The sequence below is a fragment of the Aethalodelphis obliquidens genome, unplaced genomic scaffold (assembly GCF_003676395.1).
Source record: "Aethalodelphis obliquidens isolate GAN/ISIS:26980383/991018 unplaced genomic scaffold, ASM367639v1 scaffold1, whole genome shotgun sequence".
NCBI classification, from domain to species: domain Eukaryota; kingdom Metazoa; phylum Chordata; class Mammalia; order Artiodactyla; family Delphinidae; genus Aethalodelphis; species Aethalodelphis obliquidens.
Genome location: NW_020837945.1, coordinates 19,357,520 through 19,375,867, shown reverse-complemented (window position 1 = coordinate 19,375,867; position 18,348 = coordinate 19,357,520). Strand labels below are relative to the sequence as shown.

Here is an 18,348-nt window from a genome sequence, read left to right as displayed (position 1 = left end):
AAATGTAAAACAGCACAAAACTTTAAAACCCCTAAAAGATAACATAGGAGAAAATGTAGATGAACTTTGGTGTGGTGATAACTTTTTATTTTTTTTTATTTTTATTTTTTAAACATGGAACACTTCATGAATTTGCACATCATCCTTATGCAGGGGTCATGCTAATCTTCTCTGTATCGTTCCAATTTTAGTACATGTGCTGCTGAAGTGAGCATGGCAATAACTTTTTAAATACAACGCCAAAGGCACACCCCATGAAAAGAAATAATTGATAAGTTGTACTTCATTAAATTTAAAAATTTCTGCTCAGTGAAAGACAATGTCAAGATAATAAGAAGACAAACCACAGACTGGGAAAAACTATTTGCAAAGGACACATCTGAGGAAGGACTGTTATCCAAAACAGGCAAAGAACTTTTAAAACCCAACAGTAAGAAAACAAACAAGCTGATTAAAAAATGGGCCAAAGACCTTAACAGAAACCTCACTAAAGAAGATATACAGGGGATTCCCTGGTGGTGCAGTGGTTAAGAATCTGCCTGCCAATGCAGAGGACACAGATTCAAGCCCTGGTCCGGGAAGGTCCCACATGTCACGGAGCAACTAAGCCCGTGCACCACAACTACTGAGCCTGCGCTCTGGAGCCTGCAAGCCACAACGACTGGGCCCACGAGCCACAACTACTGAAGCCCATGTGCCTAAAGCCCGTGCTTCACAAGAGAAGCCATCACAATGAGAAGCCTGCGCACCACAACAAAGAGTAGCCCACACTCACCACAATTAAAGAAAGCCTGCATGCAGCAACAAAGACCCAACACATCCATAAATAAATAAATAAATAAATTTATATTTTAAAAAAGAAGATATACAGATGGCAAATAAACATACAAAAAAGATATTCCACATCATAAGTCTTGAGGGAAGTGCAAATTAAAACAACAATGAGATACCACTACACATCTATCAGAATGGCCCAAATCCAGAATGCTGGCAACACCAAATGCTGGAGAAGATGTAGAACAACAGAATTCTCGTTCATTGCTAGTGGGAATGCAAAATAGTTCAGATACTTCAGAAGAGAGTTTGACAGTTTCTTACAAATGTAAACATTCTCTTACCGTATGATTCAGCAGTCACGCTCCTTGGTATTTACCCAAAGGACTTAAAAACATGTCCACACAAAAACCTGCCCACAGATGTTTATAGCAGCTTTATTCATAATTGCCAAAATGTGGAAACAACCAAGATTTCCTTCAGCAGGTGAATGGATAAATAAACTGTGGTTCATCTAGACAATGGAATATTATTCAACATGAAAAAGAAATGAGCTATCAAAAAAGGAAAAGACATGGAGAAAACTTAACTGCATATTACTAAGTGAAAGAAGTGAATCTGAAAAGGCTACATACTGTATGATTCCAGCTATATGATATTTTGGAAAAAGGAAAACTATGGAAACAGTAAAAAAAAAAAAAATTCAGGGGTTGATGGAGAGGAGGAGTGTGATGAATATATAGCACAGAGAGGATTCTTAGAGGAGTGAAAATATTCTGTGTGATGCTGTAATGAGAGATATATGTTATTATACTTTTGTCCAAACCCATAGAATGTACAACACCAAAAATGAAATGTAATGTTGTAATGTAAACTATGAACTTCAGGTGATAATGGTGTGTCAATGAAGGTTCATCAGTTGTAACAAATGGTACCACTCTTGTGGGGATGTTGATAATGAGGGAGTCTGTGCATGTGTGAGGGGGGCAGGGAGTGATGTGAGGTATGTCTCTACATTCCCCCTTAGTTCTTATGTGAACTTTAAACTGCTTTTCTAAAAAAAAATGGCTTAATTAAAAGAAATAATAATAAGTACAAAAGCAGATCAGAGAGAGTGATTGGGAATTTTGAAAGGAATGGCTGTGGTAATGCTCACTAAGAATGTGACCTCTGGCCAAGAAAATGTAGGAAGCGATAGAATGATCCATGCAGCTGCCTGAGGGAAAAAAGTTCCAGTCAGAGGAAACAGCTAAAGCAAAGTCCATGAGGTGCGAACAGGCTGGCATCTTGGGGAACAGAAAGAAATCCAGTGCAACTAATAAAGAATGAGCCAGTGAGAGAGTATAAAGCGATGCAGTGGGAAAGGTAACAGAGTCCAGATCATACAGGACTCTGTGGACCCTTTGTCAAGATGAGGAAGTTTCCTTCTACTCCAGGTTTACTGAGAGTTTTTTTTATCATGAATGGATGTGGAGTTTTGTAAAATAATTTTGTGCATAAAATAGAGAAGATTATGTGTTTTTTTATTCTGTTGATATGGTAAATTATAGTCACTGATTTTGGAATGTTGAAACTGTTTTCCATTCCTGGGAGAAACCCCATTTGGTCATGATATATATTTCATTTTTATATATTACAGGATTCAATTTGTTTAAATTTCCTGATAATCTTTATCTATGTTCACAAGGGTTACTGACTGTAGTTTCTTATAGGTAGTCTACTGTGTTTTATCTAAACTGATGGACTTGCCTTTTATATGTAATGTAATTATTGATATAGTTGGATTTCAACCTATCATCTTGCTTTCTGTTTTTTTATTTGCTACCTCTGTTATTTATTCCTTTATTCCTCTTTCCCACCTTCTTCTGTATTAATTATTATTTATTTTTCTTTTTTATCTCTACTATTGGCTTAATAACTATGTCACTTTTTAAAAATTTTAGTGAATTTCTCAAGGGTGTACAATAAACATTTTTAACTTAGTACTATCAAATATTTTTACACCATTTATGTATACTTCCATTTCCTCTTTCCCACCTTTTGAACTATTTTTCATACATTTTACTTCTACATATGTCATAAACTCAGAGTACTTTATTACAATTTGTCTTTAAAATTGATTATCTTTTAAAGAGTTTAATGTTAAATTCCCATCAGATTTCATACTTCCGTCTGAGGAATTTCTTTGCATGTATCTTGCATTACAGGTCTCTGGCAATAAATTCTCTTGGTCTTTGTTTGAAAAAGTATTTATTATGCCTCCATTTTTGAAAGATATTTTCATTAGATATAGAAATCCAGTTGACATTATTGTTTGTTTCAGCATTTTAAACATTCCCATTCAACTGTCTTCTGTCCTATAAAATCTTTGATGAAAACTCTGAGTATTTCTTACCTTTGGTCCTCTCCACATAATGCTTCACTCCCGCCCCCCCCCCCCATAGGCTCCCTTTAAGTTTTCTTTTTATCTTTGGTTTTTAGAAGATTGACTATGATGTGTCTGTGTGAAGTTGTTTTCATTGTTGTTGTTTGTTTTATTTTGTTTTGGTATCTGTATTGCTTAGGGCTATCTGGGCTTCTTGGATCTGGGGTTGCCTGTCTTTCATTAATGCTGGAAAATGTAACGTATTATACCACCTGGTCCCTCCCCTGCCCTCTTTGATTTATTGCCTGTCTTTGGATCAATTTTCTGGGCTCAAATCCTTATTTCTTATAGTACAGGCCCAAAAATAGATTTAAAAATCTAAATTCAGCCTCTACTTAGGTACTCCAACCTCACCCTTCTTAGTATCGCTGCTTTTTGAGTCCCAGTTAGTGCATGTGATGCACAGGTTCCCAGATTCTTTAGCTCTGAAATGAGAATCATGTCTATATGTTAATGTTTCTGGGGAAAAAAATTAGGTTATTCAATATTTATTAGATGACATAGTCTTTTGCACAAGACCTGCTAATTCTATTTATTTGAACTGGCCAAAGCTCTTTGGGTAAAATTCCACACAACTGCTATTCTATAAAAGCCACTGAATAAAAAATTAAATTGTTATCCTGTGAATATGCTGATTTTACTAAATATTTGCATCCATCAGGAGAGTCAAGGTTATGCTTTGCAATAACTCCAAATTCAGTGACTTAGAATTATAACTGTCTTGCTATACCTCACTCTGGTGTACATCATCTTATTCAGGACACCACACTGCAACTCAGTTGCTTCCACAATTGCCAAGACTGAAAAAAGAGACATGGTGAATCATGCACTAGACATTAAATCTCCCACCTGCAAGTGACACCCATTACTTCCACCCATTTCAATGATGAACTAAGTCACATGACCACACCTAACTTCAAGGAATGCCAGGAGAAATTTTTGGTTAAAAGCACTAATAAAAACCAAAACATTAATTGCTGTTTTTCTATAAGTTAAAAAAACTAATCATTAAAATTTTCATCATTACCTTAATCTGATAGCAATAATTAGTAAGTATATGCAATATTATTTTTGATATTTAGTCAGATAGCATTATAGTAACTATTATGCCCATATTCCTTTCTAAATTAAAAAAAAAATGGTTTCTTTGTCTTCTGTATATTCCAGAGTTTCATAGGGAATTTAGTTATCTCTGGGATCTGCATTTTTTTTGTCCATAATGTTTCTTTTCTTTGGGTGGTCAGAAATAAATGCATCTGGACCTAGCCTTTATCATCAGTTATTTTAATTTCTTAATCATCTAATTTCTTAATCATCTGTTCTGGGAAAATACAGTTTTCTTTTAGTGTTTATTTTTCCTGCCCTGAGAACTGTTTGTTTCTAGCATCTGTTCCTCTGCCTTCCTCTGTCAACACAGAAGCAGGCAAAGCTTTGGGGATTTGGCAACACCTTCATCTGCTGCAAATCCATTGCTCTTCCCATGTTTTATTGCTACAGTCCCTGGAAAACAGTTGTTAAAGCAACTGTTGTTAAAGTACTGACTGGGACTGGACGTCCAAAGGCTAAACTTAACATTTTCTCATCAAACCAGAAAATGCTGCTCTGTGTTGGGGAAGAAGATCCATCATTTGACCACTGGAACCTATTTTGACAGGCCCCTCCTTCCAGAAGAGAGTGTCAGAATTGAAAAGTTTGCTGAGGATATGTGCACTTCAGTTCTTATTTAAGTACTGTGAGATTTAAGATTTATTAGGCTTCTTTCTTCAACCTTCATCTTGGATTCCATTTGAGCATTTGCAAGGCTTATAATAAATTAACCAGGGACTTCCCTGGTGGCAAAGTGGTTAAGAATCCACCTGCCAATGCAGGGGACACAGGTTCGAGCCCTGGTCCAGGAAGATCCCACATGCCGCGGAGCAATTAAGCTGGTGCCCCACAACTACTGAGCCTGTGCTCTAGAGCCCACGAACCACAACTACTGAGCCCATGAGTCATAACTACTGAGCCCACGTGCCACAACTATTGAAGCCTGAGAGCCTAGAGCAGGTGCTCCGCAACAGGAGAAGCTACCGCAATGAGAAGCCTGCACACCACAATGAAGAGTAGCCCCCACTCGCCGCAACTAGAGAAAGCCCGCGCGCAGCAATGAAGACCCAACACAGCCAAAAATAAAATTAAATAAATATTTTTTAATTAAAAAATTAATTAATTAACCAACTCTTCACTACATACCCACCTCAATTCAAATATGCTTTCAATCTACTCCGCCTCTTGTATACGTGTCATTCATCTCCTTCACGCTATTAGCACTTTTCATTTGGTGACTTATGACTCCCAGTCCAGTGTTTTTCCACTACTATATAGGCAGAGGGCAGCCTTAACCTTTGGGAATTATTTAACTTCATTTATCTTGTCAAACTTCCCATTTCCTCCCTGTGTATTTACTCCACATCATTTGGTTTTCTGTTTCAAACCAGAGGAACACATGACACTTTTATTTTTTAGCTGCTTCTCAAGAGGGCATTTTAACTGATTTTTCAGAGATTTGAGAATAATTGACAGCAGAGTAGTATATTCATCCTGAGACCCAAAGTAATCTAATGGTCTGGTTTTGTATTTTTATTGTTTTCATAATGGGATGAAACAGAAAAACTTCAAAACATTATTCCTAAAGATATGTACAATAATACTGATGAAAGATGAACAAAAATTCAGAGTAAATATACAAGGTACATGTGCATTATTTTAACAATGCATTTCACTCTAATTTTTTTATAACTATTACATCATATATTTTAGCTTTTATCCTTATAAGTGCTTGAAAACCACTAGAGAATTTCATGCCAACTTTGACTCCTCCTAAGAAAATGGTTCATCTTATAAAAATATATGCAAACCCATTTCACTGGCTTATTCCTTTCCTACAAGCATGACTTCATTAAAGTGCTGCGCTGTGGGAACATCGTCCCTGACTTCACAGCTTGAGAACTGTGGCTTCTACATCAGGTAAGGACTCATGAAATCATCCTTCTTCCAACAAGCTTTTTTCAATGATGAGTGAAGAGCATGCGGCCTCCCTCCATCACACTGAACCAGCATATGGGTCTCGAAGGGAGTTTTGGCTGGCAGTTCCCTCTGTCTTCCTATCCATATAGATCACTCCTTTTTCCTTTAAGGATTTACTCAAAATTCATCTTCCCAGGGACACCTCTCTTACCGTGCTTTAAAGTTGCTAACCTCCATTTCCCATATGGTAAACCCAACCCCTTACCACATTATGCTGCCATTTTTTAAATTATATTTATCACCATCTGTGTCAGGTCATGTCTTTCTGGAAGCAGGCACCAAGACAGAGTTAGAAGCACAAGTAACTCAATTGGCGGTATTTCTGTGGAAGATAAGGAGAAAAGGAGCAGGTGTAGGTAAGCCACAATGCAGGTCTGACAGGTATTGGAGAAGAGGGAGGGAAAGAGACGGTTGAACAGAGCTTTAGACTAAAGTGCAACCCTGGGAAGTTCTTGACCAGCCCAACAGAGAGCTCCAGAGCAAAGATGGCTTGTTAGAGGAGAGTTGTGATGGGCGAAAGTGGATATGCCCTACTCCCCCAGATGCCCGGTCATTGGCTGGTGCTGTCCACTCATGGCTCCAGGGTGGATGCAGATTCCAAGGGCATTGCTTCTGGAAGCTGTAGGCCGACTGCAATTTTTGCAGCAGATTTTCTCTTGAAGGGAGATACTAGTGACACACATCCAGGGCCGCCGTATCTTCTGAGTATATATTATGTATTTATTAAATTTTTGTCTGTCTTTCTCACTAACACCTAATAGGTACTCAAAAAAAAAAAAACCTCTCTCTCTATATATATACTTATACACACATATATGTTAAACAAATATGCGAATGAATGAATAAAATGAGTCTGGTAGATAGTCATTATTAGTGAAATGATTCACACAGTAAAAGGATACAATGCATCATGATTAATTTAACTTCTAGTTATTTTTATAAATAAAATACATGTTGAAAAATATGACCATTAATGAAATAGATTTTGAGTTTCCTTAAGACAGATATTCAATCATTATTTTTGTATTTCTACATATCGCTTGATATAAACTCTATAAAGTTTAACAAATGTGGAAACTAACAAATGATATTTCAATATTGCAATGAAAATATCCCCTCCTTTTTAAAGATGCAAGTGCCAGCTGTAACTTTGCAGGCTTCAACTCCTGCATCATATTTATTTTCATGAGTAATACCAGAAGATTTCACAGCTTCAGGTATATTGTATACTGGATCAATGGTGGAAGTCCTCTCCAAAAGAGCTGTCATACTACATCTTATCTACACATGTAATTGAAGAGCAAAGGAGCAATTTCCCTCTTAGAGGAAAATGAAATCTCTGGAGGGTAATGTACTTAGACAAAACTTAGGAAGTGGCTTAAATCACACTGCACATGGATTACACAGTAAAGAAGGATTGCTGATGGGATTCAAGGTCTCATACTTTTGAGCCAGCTGTGTTCAATTAAACTGGGCTTCTTGAGATTGGAAAGTGATATCAGTAAGATGCCTATGGGGAGGTTTAGCAGTCACAGTGCCTGGAGAATTCACTGATAAACAGTGCACTGGTCTTAACAAATGAGATAAGGATTAAGAGTGGACCTAAAAGCTGAATTGTACATTCGTAGGCTGAACATTGAAAAGTTCAGCTATACAGAGGACCGTGTGTAAGAACAGATGTGCCAAAAACAAACTGTGTAGAGCAAGACTCTAGAACTCCAGACTCTGAGACTAACAAGGAGCTCATCACCATAAGGAAGGGATAAACTAATCACTTCTAAAGTACATTGTTTTCCTGCTTTTACAATGAATAATGAAGAAAGTGAGAATGCAAGTGGATAAGTTTATTGACATTTCCCAGTCTCCTATAAATAGTTCTTTAGACAGTTAATCAACCTTTAACCTGTACAGAACTAATAGAATATATATAGATATACATAAGGTGAGATTTATTATAGGAATTGGCTCATGATTATGGAGGCTGAGAAGTTCCATGGTCTGCCATCTGCAAGCTGGAGAACCAGGAAAGCCAGTGGTACAATTCCAGTCCAAAACGAAAGCCCCAAGAACCAGGGGAGCCAATGGCATGCATCCTCGTCTGAGTCTGAAAGCCAGAGATTTAGGAGCACAGATGTTAGAGGTCAGAAGATAGATGTCTCAGCTCAAGCAGAGAGCAAATTCTCCCTTCCTCTGCTTTCTTGTGTTCTATTCAGGCCCTCGGTGGATTGTATGATGCCCACACGCATTAGGGAGTGTCATCCTTAGTCTACAGATTCAAATGCTAACCTCTGCTGGAAGCACCCTCACAGCCACACCCAGAAATAATGTTATGCTAGCTATCTGGGCATCACTTAGCCCAGCCAAGTTGACACATAATCATCATAACTTGTAAGATGTTATTTTCTCGATGATCCAAATGTTCTAAAACTTAGGGTTTATAATGAAAGCGTGTAATTTTTTTCCACTTGATTGCTTATATTAATTAACTTAAATGCTCATTTAAGAAATTCACTTCTTAAAAAGTTTTAAATCATTGATGTGTTCTTTTAAATTGAGACTATGGAAATTTACAGACCAGATTTTACTATCTATAAGTATGACTTTTTCTTAAAAATAAAGCACTCATATAAAGTTTTCCCTCAAACCTAAAGACAAAATAATTTCAGTTCAGATTATTTGCATTTTATAATGGCTTTAGTCATTTAAAAAGCCTAAAATTGGAAAACTTTCCCTCATTAAACGAACTTTTTCTCAAGACACATTTAATATACTATTTAAGGAATACACTTCAATTTTTAGCTTTGTCTACCATGAATAATAGTACCAGCTGAATTCAGTTCCATCTCCGCCTCAGGCACACTGTAAATTTGAAGTCCTTGCCATTTCTCATTCTCTTTAAGTTAAAAATGGACTTGAAATGTCATAAGAATTTCAAACCTAGGTAGAAACTGTCTTGCCTGGCACCTACAGTGCCACTATGTCCTGTGAAAGATTCAACCGTAGAATTCTTACAAATGATCCTATAAATCTGTGATTTAAGATAGCACATTTTAAAAGAATAAAAATTAACAATTAAATTAAGCAGAATTGCAGAAAATCTTTTGTACTCTTTTGTAGATATGAATTTAACCAGTCTTCATTTGGGGGAGATGGAAGATAAACAAATCAATTATATTGTATATATTAGTTCAAAAATCTTGCTGTTATAAATACTTTATAAAATTCTTATCTTGAAATAACAACCAGAAAGTTAACTATAGAGGCAATACTTGTATTTAAAATGTTACCAGTAGGCTAATATTTTATCATATTAAAAATTTAAAAGAATTGAAAAGAAATATCTAAGCTCTCCATGTGTAAATGAGCAAAACACATTGATACAAAGTAAGATATACAGATTAAAACAAAATTTGTGGGGTATATTTAGTATCACTAAAGTTATGTAAATGGAAATGAGAGCAATTATGATGTCATATTTTGCTAACATAATTAAGAATAGTCAAAACTCTGGGCCCCAAAATCAAATGCCAATGAAGATAAAAATCACTACACTTCCGGGAAATTACTATACTTATTTTGTAGCCAACCAAGTGGAAAAATTAGCAAATTATATCATATCTACTCTAAGGAAAATAAAAATAATTTTTAAAGCACACATGTATACATGTGTGACAAAATTGGATTTGATAAAAAGAAAAATATCAAGTTGTTATAATAGTTATTCTAGTTTGGTGGAATTAATAGGCTTCTTTTTTAAAAAACATGCATATATTTGTTACATGAATATATTTGTTATTTAATATTAACTAAAATATAATTTGAAGTTTGTAAAAATATGATCAAGGGAGGTAGGGTATCTTAATTTAAAAAAGTAGTCTTACCAAATGTAAAATAGATAGCTAGTGGAAAGCAGCCACATAGCACAGGGAGGTCTGCTCAGTGCTTTGTGACCACCTAGAGGGGTGGGATAGGGAGGGTGGGAGGAAGACGCAAAAGGGAGGAGGTATGGGGATGTATGACACACTATTGTAAAGTAATTATACTCCAATAAAGATGTTAAAAATAAAAAAGTAGTCTTATTAAGATTTTGGAAACAAGGGTTTTTATTATTTTTAATTGACTTTACTGTTGTTATAATATCTTTTAAACAAGAAATTACATTGATAAACATATTTTTCCTACTTGCTATGTTTTTATATGATTTATTGACAAATGTATATATATTTTAGTAGATTCACCCAAATCCTGTCATGAGTAAGGTTTCTGTGTGCTAGTGTTATTTGACTCTGTAAGAACTAATTTATTTTTAATTTTATAGATTTCATTATTCCACATGCCTTTGACTTGTGAAATGTGCAGCATGAAATTTTGGGGGGTAAGATTTCTCTATTTAAATTATATATTTTTCAGGAAAGCAAAAGGTTTACTTTTTTTTTCAAAAGTTGTAATGTGTTACAGAAAGCAAAAGGTAGTGCAAAAAGACTGAATTAAAAAATGTTGATTCACTAATATTTGAAGCAAAACACAGCCTACACTGGATATTGGCTGCTGATTTGGGGTAAGCTTTATCGCACCCCAATTTCAAATACTTCAGTTACTTCATAGCAACAAGAAGCATTTATTGAGCCTTCTTCTGTGGCTGGCACTTTACAGCTCTTCTCACATTGAATCCTCATCTCAGCCCTATGAGGTGAGTCTATTTTGATTCCCATTTCATATACGAAGAAACTTAGTATCCAAGAGATTTAGTGATTTGTCCAGGAATGTGCAGGAGGGGAACAAAGGACCTGAGGGGCAAATGCAAGTCAATCTGATCCTGGAGCTGGAGTCTTGACTGAAAACTCCCTTCGTCTCTTTACATTTCCATGTCGCTTCTCTTTGCCCGGGTATGTGCTTCACCCAATCCCTCAACCCATAACTATCAGTTTGAGGTCACTCCTAGCTTGACAGATTCTTTTGGGGAAGAGACATGTGAGCATATTCTCTTGCCCCAATTTACTTTTCTACTGGCTTCTGCCTTAATTTACCGGCTTAGATTCTGACCCATATAGGGTCAGGCACAGGATGTAAGAGGATTAGAGGAGAGTGGGTACGATTTTAGGGGACTGGTGCTGTCTGGCTCTATAAGAGTGTCCTCTGAGTATGGCAAACACTCAAGTCTGAATCTTCCTTCTCAAAGGCTGGGGGAGCGGCTCAGTTCTCCAACTGCAATTCGCTTAAAGCAGTCGTGCGCCCTCTACTGGCTGCTCTCTGTTTCTGCCTCGGTTTCTGGGCGTTGTTTATTCCTCCAGAGGATGCTCTTGGAGGCTGTTTCTGTGTGGGCACAGAAAACACAGACATTCACTTCACCAAGTCATCACCAACGCAATGAACCCTGTCTCTTTCTACTCACTCTCTTGACAGATCTAGACACACCTCCCACTGCAGACTTAGGTTCCCCAAACCCAGGAGACGCATACAAAGTCCTCAACTCTCCTGGTGAGTTTCTTCATCACCTCTCTCTTAGAATCAGATAAAGGGAGAATATCTCCTTCTTATTCATGCTGGGGGCTGAAGGCAGCGACAGGGAGCGGCACACGCATTTCAACAACTCTGCAAATAATTGTATTACTAAATACTCCTTTTAATGCTTTTACTGCTAGTGGTTGGTAAACCCTGACCCAGGCCCCACCTTATGATAAGTGAGTGCTCTGGACCTACTGTATTGCTCTTCCTTTTGTGACTCAAGGGACACAGAGATCCTAGGAATTCCATTTTAACAATTTAATGCATATCACAACCTATTTATTTGCAGTAACCCTATCCTGTCCTGTATCAGTTTGCTGTATGACACCAGGTCCTGACTTTTCTGCTCTCACACCCTTCCCTTCACTCGGAATTAACAGCACAAAGGTGGGATTTTTAAATGTATTCTCAGTGCCTGGTCCAGAGCTTTTTACATTCTCAGTAATTGTTGGAATGAAAGAATGAGTCCCTTGCAAAAACAAGGGGGGGGGCGGGTAACTCAATTTCCCCATAGTCAGCTTCCTCTAACCTCTAGCTCACGTCCTCCACATCCTATGGTCTCAAACATCTACTTATAAACATTAAAATGCATTAATAGGCTTAGTCTTCTAATACTACCTTGAGAAATTCTAGAAAAATGTATACCATCACAGCTATCCAGAAGTGGAAATTATACCTTCATTACCAACGAGGTATCTGTTGCTAGATTTTTTTTTTTTTTTTTTTTTTTTTTTTTTTTGGCTGAGTTGAGTCTTTGTTGCTGCACACAGGCTTTCTCTAGTTGTGGTGAGCGGGAGCTACTCTTTGTTGTGGTGCGTGGGCTTTTCATTGCAGTGGCTTCTCTTGTTGCAGAGCACAGGATCTAGGCACACAGGCTTCAGTAGTTGTGGCTCGCAGGCTCTAGAGCACAGGCTCAGTAGTTGTGGTGCACGGGCTTCGTTGCTCCACGGCATGTGGGATCTTCCCGGACCAGGTCTCTAACCTGCGTCCCCTGCATTGACAGGCAGATTCTTAACCACTGCGCCACCAGGGAAGCCCTGTTGCTAGATATCTTTAATCAGGGTTTAATAATCATATATGAACTATACTTTAGAACTAAATGATTCTGTAAGACTATAAAAATATTACTTATTTTCGATAGTATGAACTGGATTGAGAAATGAATTAATGCATATACGGTAGGTAACCTAAAAAATGGCCTCCACTAGCTCCTGCTTCCTGGTATTCATTCCTTTCGTTGTGTAATGGGGGGAGGGGGGTCCCTAATGACCTTCTTCAAAAAATAGGATATGACAAAGTGTCCGGATGTTAGTCCTGAGATTAAGTTACAAAAAGAATGGGCTTCCATCTTGGGCTCTCTTTCTCACTCTTGTTTACTCACTCTGAGGGAAACCATCTGCTATGTCGTGAGCTGCCCTAAGGAGGGGTCTACGTGGCAAGGAACTAAGGGTGGCTTCTGGGAAGGAATAAGTAAGGAAATGGGGCCCTCTGTCCCATAACCTGTTAGTAACTAAATGCTGCCCACAACAACTCGAGTGAATTTAGAAGGAAATCCTGCTGCCCCACTCTCATCCCACTAGTGGAGCCTTCTGAGAAAAGCAGAGCTCCATCCTATGCCTTGATTGCAACCCTTTGAGAGACCCTGAGGGGTCCCCAGCTAAGCTACACCCAGATCCCTAATCCACAGAAATTGTGAGACAATAAATACTGCTTCAAGCTGCAATACTTTGAGGTGATAGCTAGGTAGCAATAAAAAGTAATAAAAATGTATACATAAATATATAAATAAGCTGTGATCCATGTAGTTTGCTTAGTCAATAGGACATATACATTTCCGTCCTAATTTATTAAGATTTATATTTTAAGAAGTGCTGAAATCAAAAAGATTTTATATTTCATTTTCAGTCTACCAAAAACTCGCTATAAACAAAACACCCAATTAAATGAATATTTTGAATAATAGGTTGTTTAATCAGCAAGGAATTAGTAATATGAATAATTTTGTAAATGTATCTAGTATTCTGTGGTCTCCAAAGGTTTATATCATAGAGTATTTTTCTAATCCTTTAATAGTTCTCTAATGAAGATGTTATTTTGTTTATTTACAGGCAAGAATAAATCTCAAAGATTGTGACTGCATGCTTTCATGATTCACACATTTTGTTTGTTTGCCTGGAAAGCCCTGCACGCCACCTTTATCCAACAAACTCCTCCTCATGCTTCAAAACCCAGTTTTACTCTGTCTTCCTCTTGATGTGTCCCCTGACTACCGCAGAATTAAATTCTCCCATCATCTTCATGCACATATTTCTGCTAGAGCTTTCACAGTATCATAATTTCTTTTGCATGCTGGAATCTTCTTTACTGACTGTAAAAGTCTGTTGGTCAAGAGCATTATTAATTTTCATATCCTTAACACATAGTACAATATCTGATATAGAGCAAGTGCTTAATAAATGATTCTCACATGATTGAAAAGTATAAATTGTGCACTCTCAATGGGAATGATATCACTGCCAACAGGGACAAAAATTGGCTCTTGGGGAGTGACTAAAAAAAACTCATATACTATATACATAATATACAATTATTGATGTACTATAGTACACAAGCAGACAAACAGTGTATCTGTGAAATGAACATTTCAGTGAAGATGGGCTAATTAAGATAAAATGTTTAATAAGTCTCCTTGGAAGAGCAATAATGAGAAAAAGTTGAAAAACACTGTATTAAATGAATTGGGTAAATTTACAGAGGCAGGACTCCAAAGCAGATTTTCTGATTGAGTTCAATCTTCTTTCTTTCACAGCATAACCACTTCAGCAGTTAAAAGAAAAATAACAGAGAGAAGTTTTACAAACATACCTCCTTTGAAAACCAAGGTAACACATAAGATTTACTTACATGAGGATATTTCTGTGTATTTTATTTTCTTGTTATTTGGTTTCACTATTTAAAACATCACTCAAAATCTACTAACCGTGTTGTATATTTTGAACTCACAGACACACACACACACACACACACACACACACACACACACACACGCACAGCTCTTATCTAGATGAATCCTAATGACTTGGCTAATCCATTCTAAATACATGATAAGCAAGCTCATATAAAGTTTATTTTTATATAAACACACTTTTAAGCACAATCATATAGGCCAGGGTTTTACAATGTAGGGAGTTGACAGCGGTAATTATTTGACTTGCTCTGGCGAAGATAGCCTCTGCCTAGTATTTCCAGCCCATTAACAACACCGACAGTCCACAGTGCAAACGGATCTCCCACTGTCAAGTCAGATTAACACTTTCCTTAGCCTTTTTGAATCATTCCATGACAAAAAATCGATTGGTTGAACTGCACTACAGCTGCCTGTCATCCATCTGAATAAGCTTCATTATGACCATTTGTCAAAACTAGTGCCAAAGACTTAGGATATTTTTCAAAATAATGGTAAAAGATGTTCAACATTCAGTGTACAAGAGATTTGTACAGCAGTCACCATCATAAAGAAATCAGCACCATTGAATATGTACTGTGAATTATTATTTGCAGAAGGCAGAACTGAGTACTTACTATCTGGATTCTAAAAATGCATGTGATCCTGAGCTAAACAATAAGAAAAACCTCTTAGATCAAATTTATAGGAGCTGGAGGGCCAGCCTGTTTTAACAAAGGCAAGTGAAATCACAGGCTTGTAAGAATTAACTACTTAAGTTTATTCTTTAAACTTAAACTTTATTTAAAAATCACTTGGGTTCCATCTTAAGTCCACAACAGATTAAAAAACAACAAAACAAACGAACTCTATCAAGGTAATTCCTAGGCAGTTTCAAACGTCCAATGAAGTTTTACATTTCCTATGCATATTGTTAATGGTTGATGAATACTTTTGAGCAATGAATCATTTTCATCAAATATGTCTGTATTTAAAAGTTTATTCTTTCCTTTGAAACTGCCATCTTCTGGCTGAAAAGCTGAAGAATTAGTAACATCATCTCATTTTAATACTCTAAGCAGTTCTTGTCCAGTGCCTAAAAAGAAGTGTCGAAATTTAAAGAAAGTGAAAATCAGTGCTTTAAGTATTTCAGGAGTCAGTGTAGCCTTATGCAAGGAAGTGAAATTTATTCTTGCATTTCACACTAAGTCCCAGTTTACTGACATTACTTTTCCTCCCATACCAATCCACTGTCAGAGAGGCAAGTTCAGATACATCCTCTGTGTTGTGCGGTACTATAAAATTTCAAAAATATTAACTAATATGCTTTGCGTGGAGTGATTTTTTTTCTTTAAAATTCCTTTTATCCCTGTCCCTTCCTCGCTGTCTAGGATGTTTTTGTCTCCAAGAAAGGATGCTATAGCAAACGGAAGAGACAAACATTTTCCTTGCTTTCAATTTATAAATTCACTCTTCAGGAAGATGCCAAAAGACTACAGTGTATGAATAATACATGGAAGGGAGAAACTATGGAAGCATGTGAAAGATTCTGGACTCCACAGATGCAATAAATGTTCCCTGGTCTGGAATGGAGGAAAGATAGAAGAAAAGTGAAAGATGAGTAGATGGTGTGGGTCCCTGAGAAAGGCCCACCCAGTCTTCTAACCCGAACATGGGCAGGAGCTTGGCAGAAAGGATTATGGATATTTGAGAGTAGAAAGTACCTTTCTCTATTGGCCCCCTTTCCTGAATAGAACCCTGGGAAGCAATAAAATCCCAGAGCAGAAATGTCTGGGGAATGTATTAAGGCAGATGGGAGTGAGGCAGCCTCGGAGAATTCCTCATGCCTCAGCAGGGCCTGCAAAAGCAAAAGATTTCCCCTGCATCTGAGAGCAGCATGACACAGGTGCAGACTTTAGACAGTTTCACACAGGGACCTGAAGTCCAGAGTGGGGCAAGGGAGCAGTAGAATGATCTCCTTGAACCAACAAGGAGTCCAGAGAGAACTTACATGGTTATGAGAATAGAAAAGAAGAAAAACACAGTAGTGACCTGCGTGGTACAGCGTTCATCATCTAGATGGCATAATGGGTGTCCAAAGGATTAGAGAAAGGACAGGCGATGGTAGAGGACTCAATGGCCCATCTGCACCCTTTGCCTGTCCCTGTCTCCCTTCCTTGCCAATCACCAACTGATCTCTTCTTTCACAAGAATTTTCACAATTGTTTCACAATCTTTTCTTTCCCTCTTTTGACAAGAGTAAACCCGTGGGCTTTTTCCTCTCTTGTTCAATCCCTATGTGAGTGGGGAGGAGCAGATCCAACTGATCTCATTTATAACAATATTCTAGGCTTTAATGCCGAAATCTTACCTCCATGACAAGGGCTATAACCAAAGAGAGAGAGAGTCTAGGGACAAAAGCGCAATTGTTTGGTTTAGACTTGAAACGTTTCTTGAGTATTTTATGTAAATTTCCAGAGGGAAAAAAATTTAATGTAGCCTTCTTATGGGAGGAAAAGGCCTTTTTGCTTAACAGGAAAAAAAATGCATGTGTGGCTTGAAACAAATATTATAACTTGTAGGTAATATGAGCTTCCAACAGCCATTTTACACATTTGCTATTTTGCAAGGAGAAGCTTATTTGCTAATTAGCAAGGTGGAAGTAATTTTTCTTCCCATTGCATTTTTGGGTCTCATCGTGTAATTTTATATTTTAACAATTAAGTTGTTTAAGTAAAAATAATTTTTGTTTCTGCTAGAAGGAATAATAATTTGCTTTGCATTTTAAAATGTCAAGAAAGAATGGGATTCCTCTGGGCTATGAAAAAATAGAACTCAGAAAGATGTAAATGTCACATCAGCAGACCATGGAGTCTTAACAAACACAACTGACAATAGCCCACAAATACCCACATGTGAGCAAGGGTTTCATTTCCTTTATTTCTTTCTGTCTCCTTCATAGAATTTTTCATTCATCGCTGTAGTCCAATACCATGCCATCCCTGGCTAGGTCCCTACAGTAAATTCATCACATAATCCATTATGCTCCAATGGGTGTAAAATATTTCACATTTTTGTTTACCCAAGAAAGTCTGGAGCATTCCACAGATTTCTCTGTTTACTTCCTTGGACACCCCCCCCCCCACCCCGTTTATCCATTCCTGGAAAAATGTGTCTGACCTTAAACCAATTTTTACTTTCTATCCTTTGTTCTATGTAGCTAAGGGCCCAGTTTACAATAAAATGTGCTTCTCTTTCACTACTTAGAAGTACCCACATTGAGTGTCACATGTGGAACATGTGCTGTCATCATGCCACCATTCTTCTGCAGCAAAATGCAGAATGGAGCTGAGTCATATGCTAAGACTCACTGGACCCGAAAGGGAGGGTCCATTCTCTCTCAGGATCCTTTGTGGTTTATACTTTTGATGCACTGCTGTCTCCAAATGTTTTTAAAGTATGTTAAGAAAATGACTGTGTTTCTTTCTGGCCAGTTAAAAAAATCTCTTGAGTACATTTTTTATTAGCTCAACTTAGGTTTTCAATACCTATAGTCAGAAACTTCCAGTCTTTAGTTCTAAATTAGTGTTGTGTATTTTTTTAATATGGTAGCAGAATTTAATAGGCCATATGA

General features: G+C 37.2%; 1 non-coding gene across 1 annotated transcript; it reads right to left on the bottom strand.

Annotated features, from left to right (window-relative positions):
• Positions 1-108: 108 nt before the first annotated feature.
• On the bottom strand, positions 109-215 carry LOC113624088 (U6 spliceosomal RNA). Its single transcript, XR_003434208.1, has one exon. It is a non-coding gene; the product is annotated as a U6 spliceosomal RNA (small nuclear RNA).
• Between the last annotated feature and the right edge of the window lie 18,133 nt (positions 216-18,348).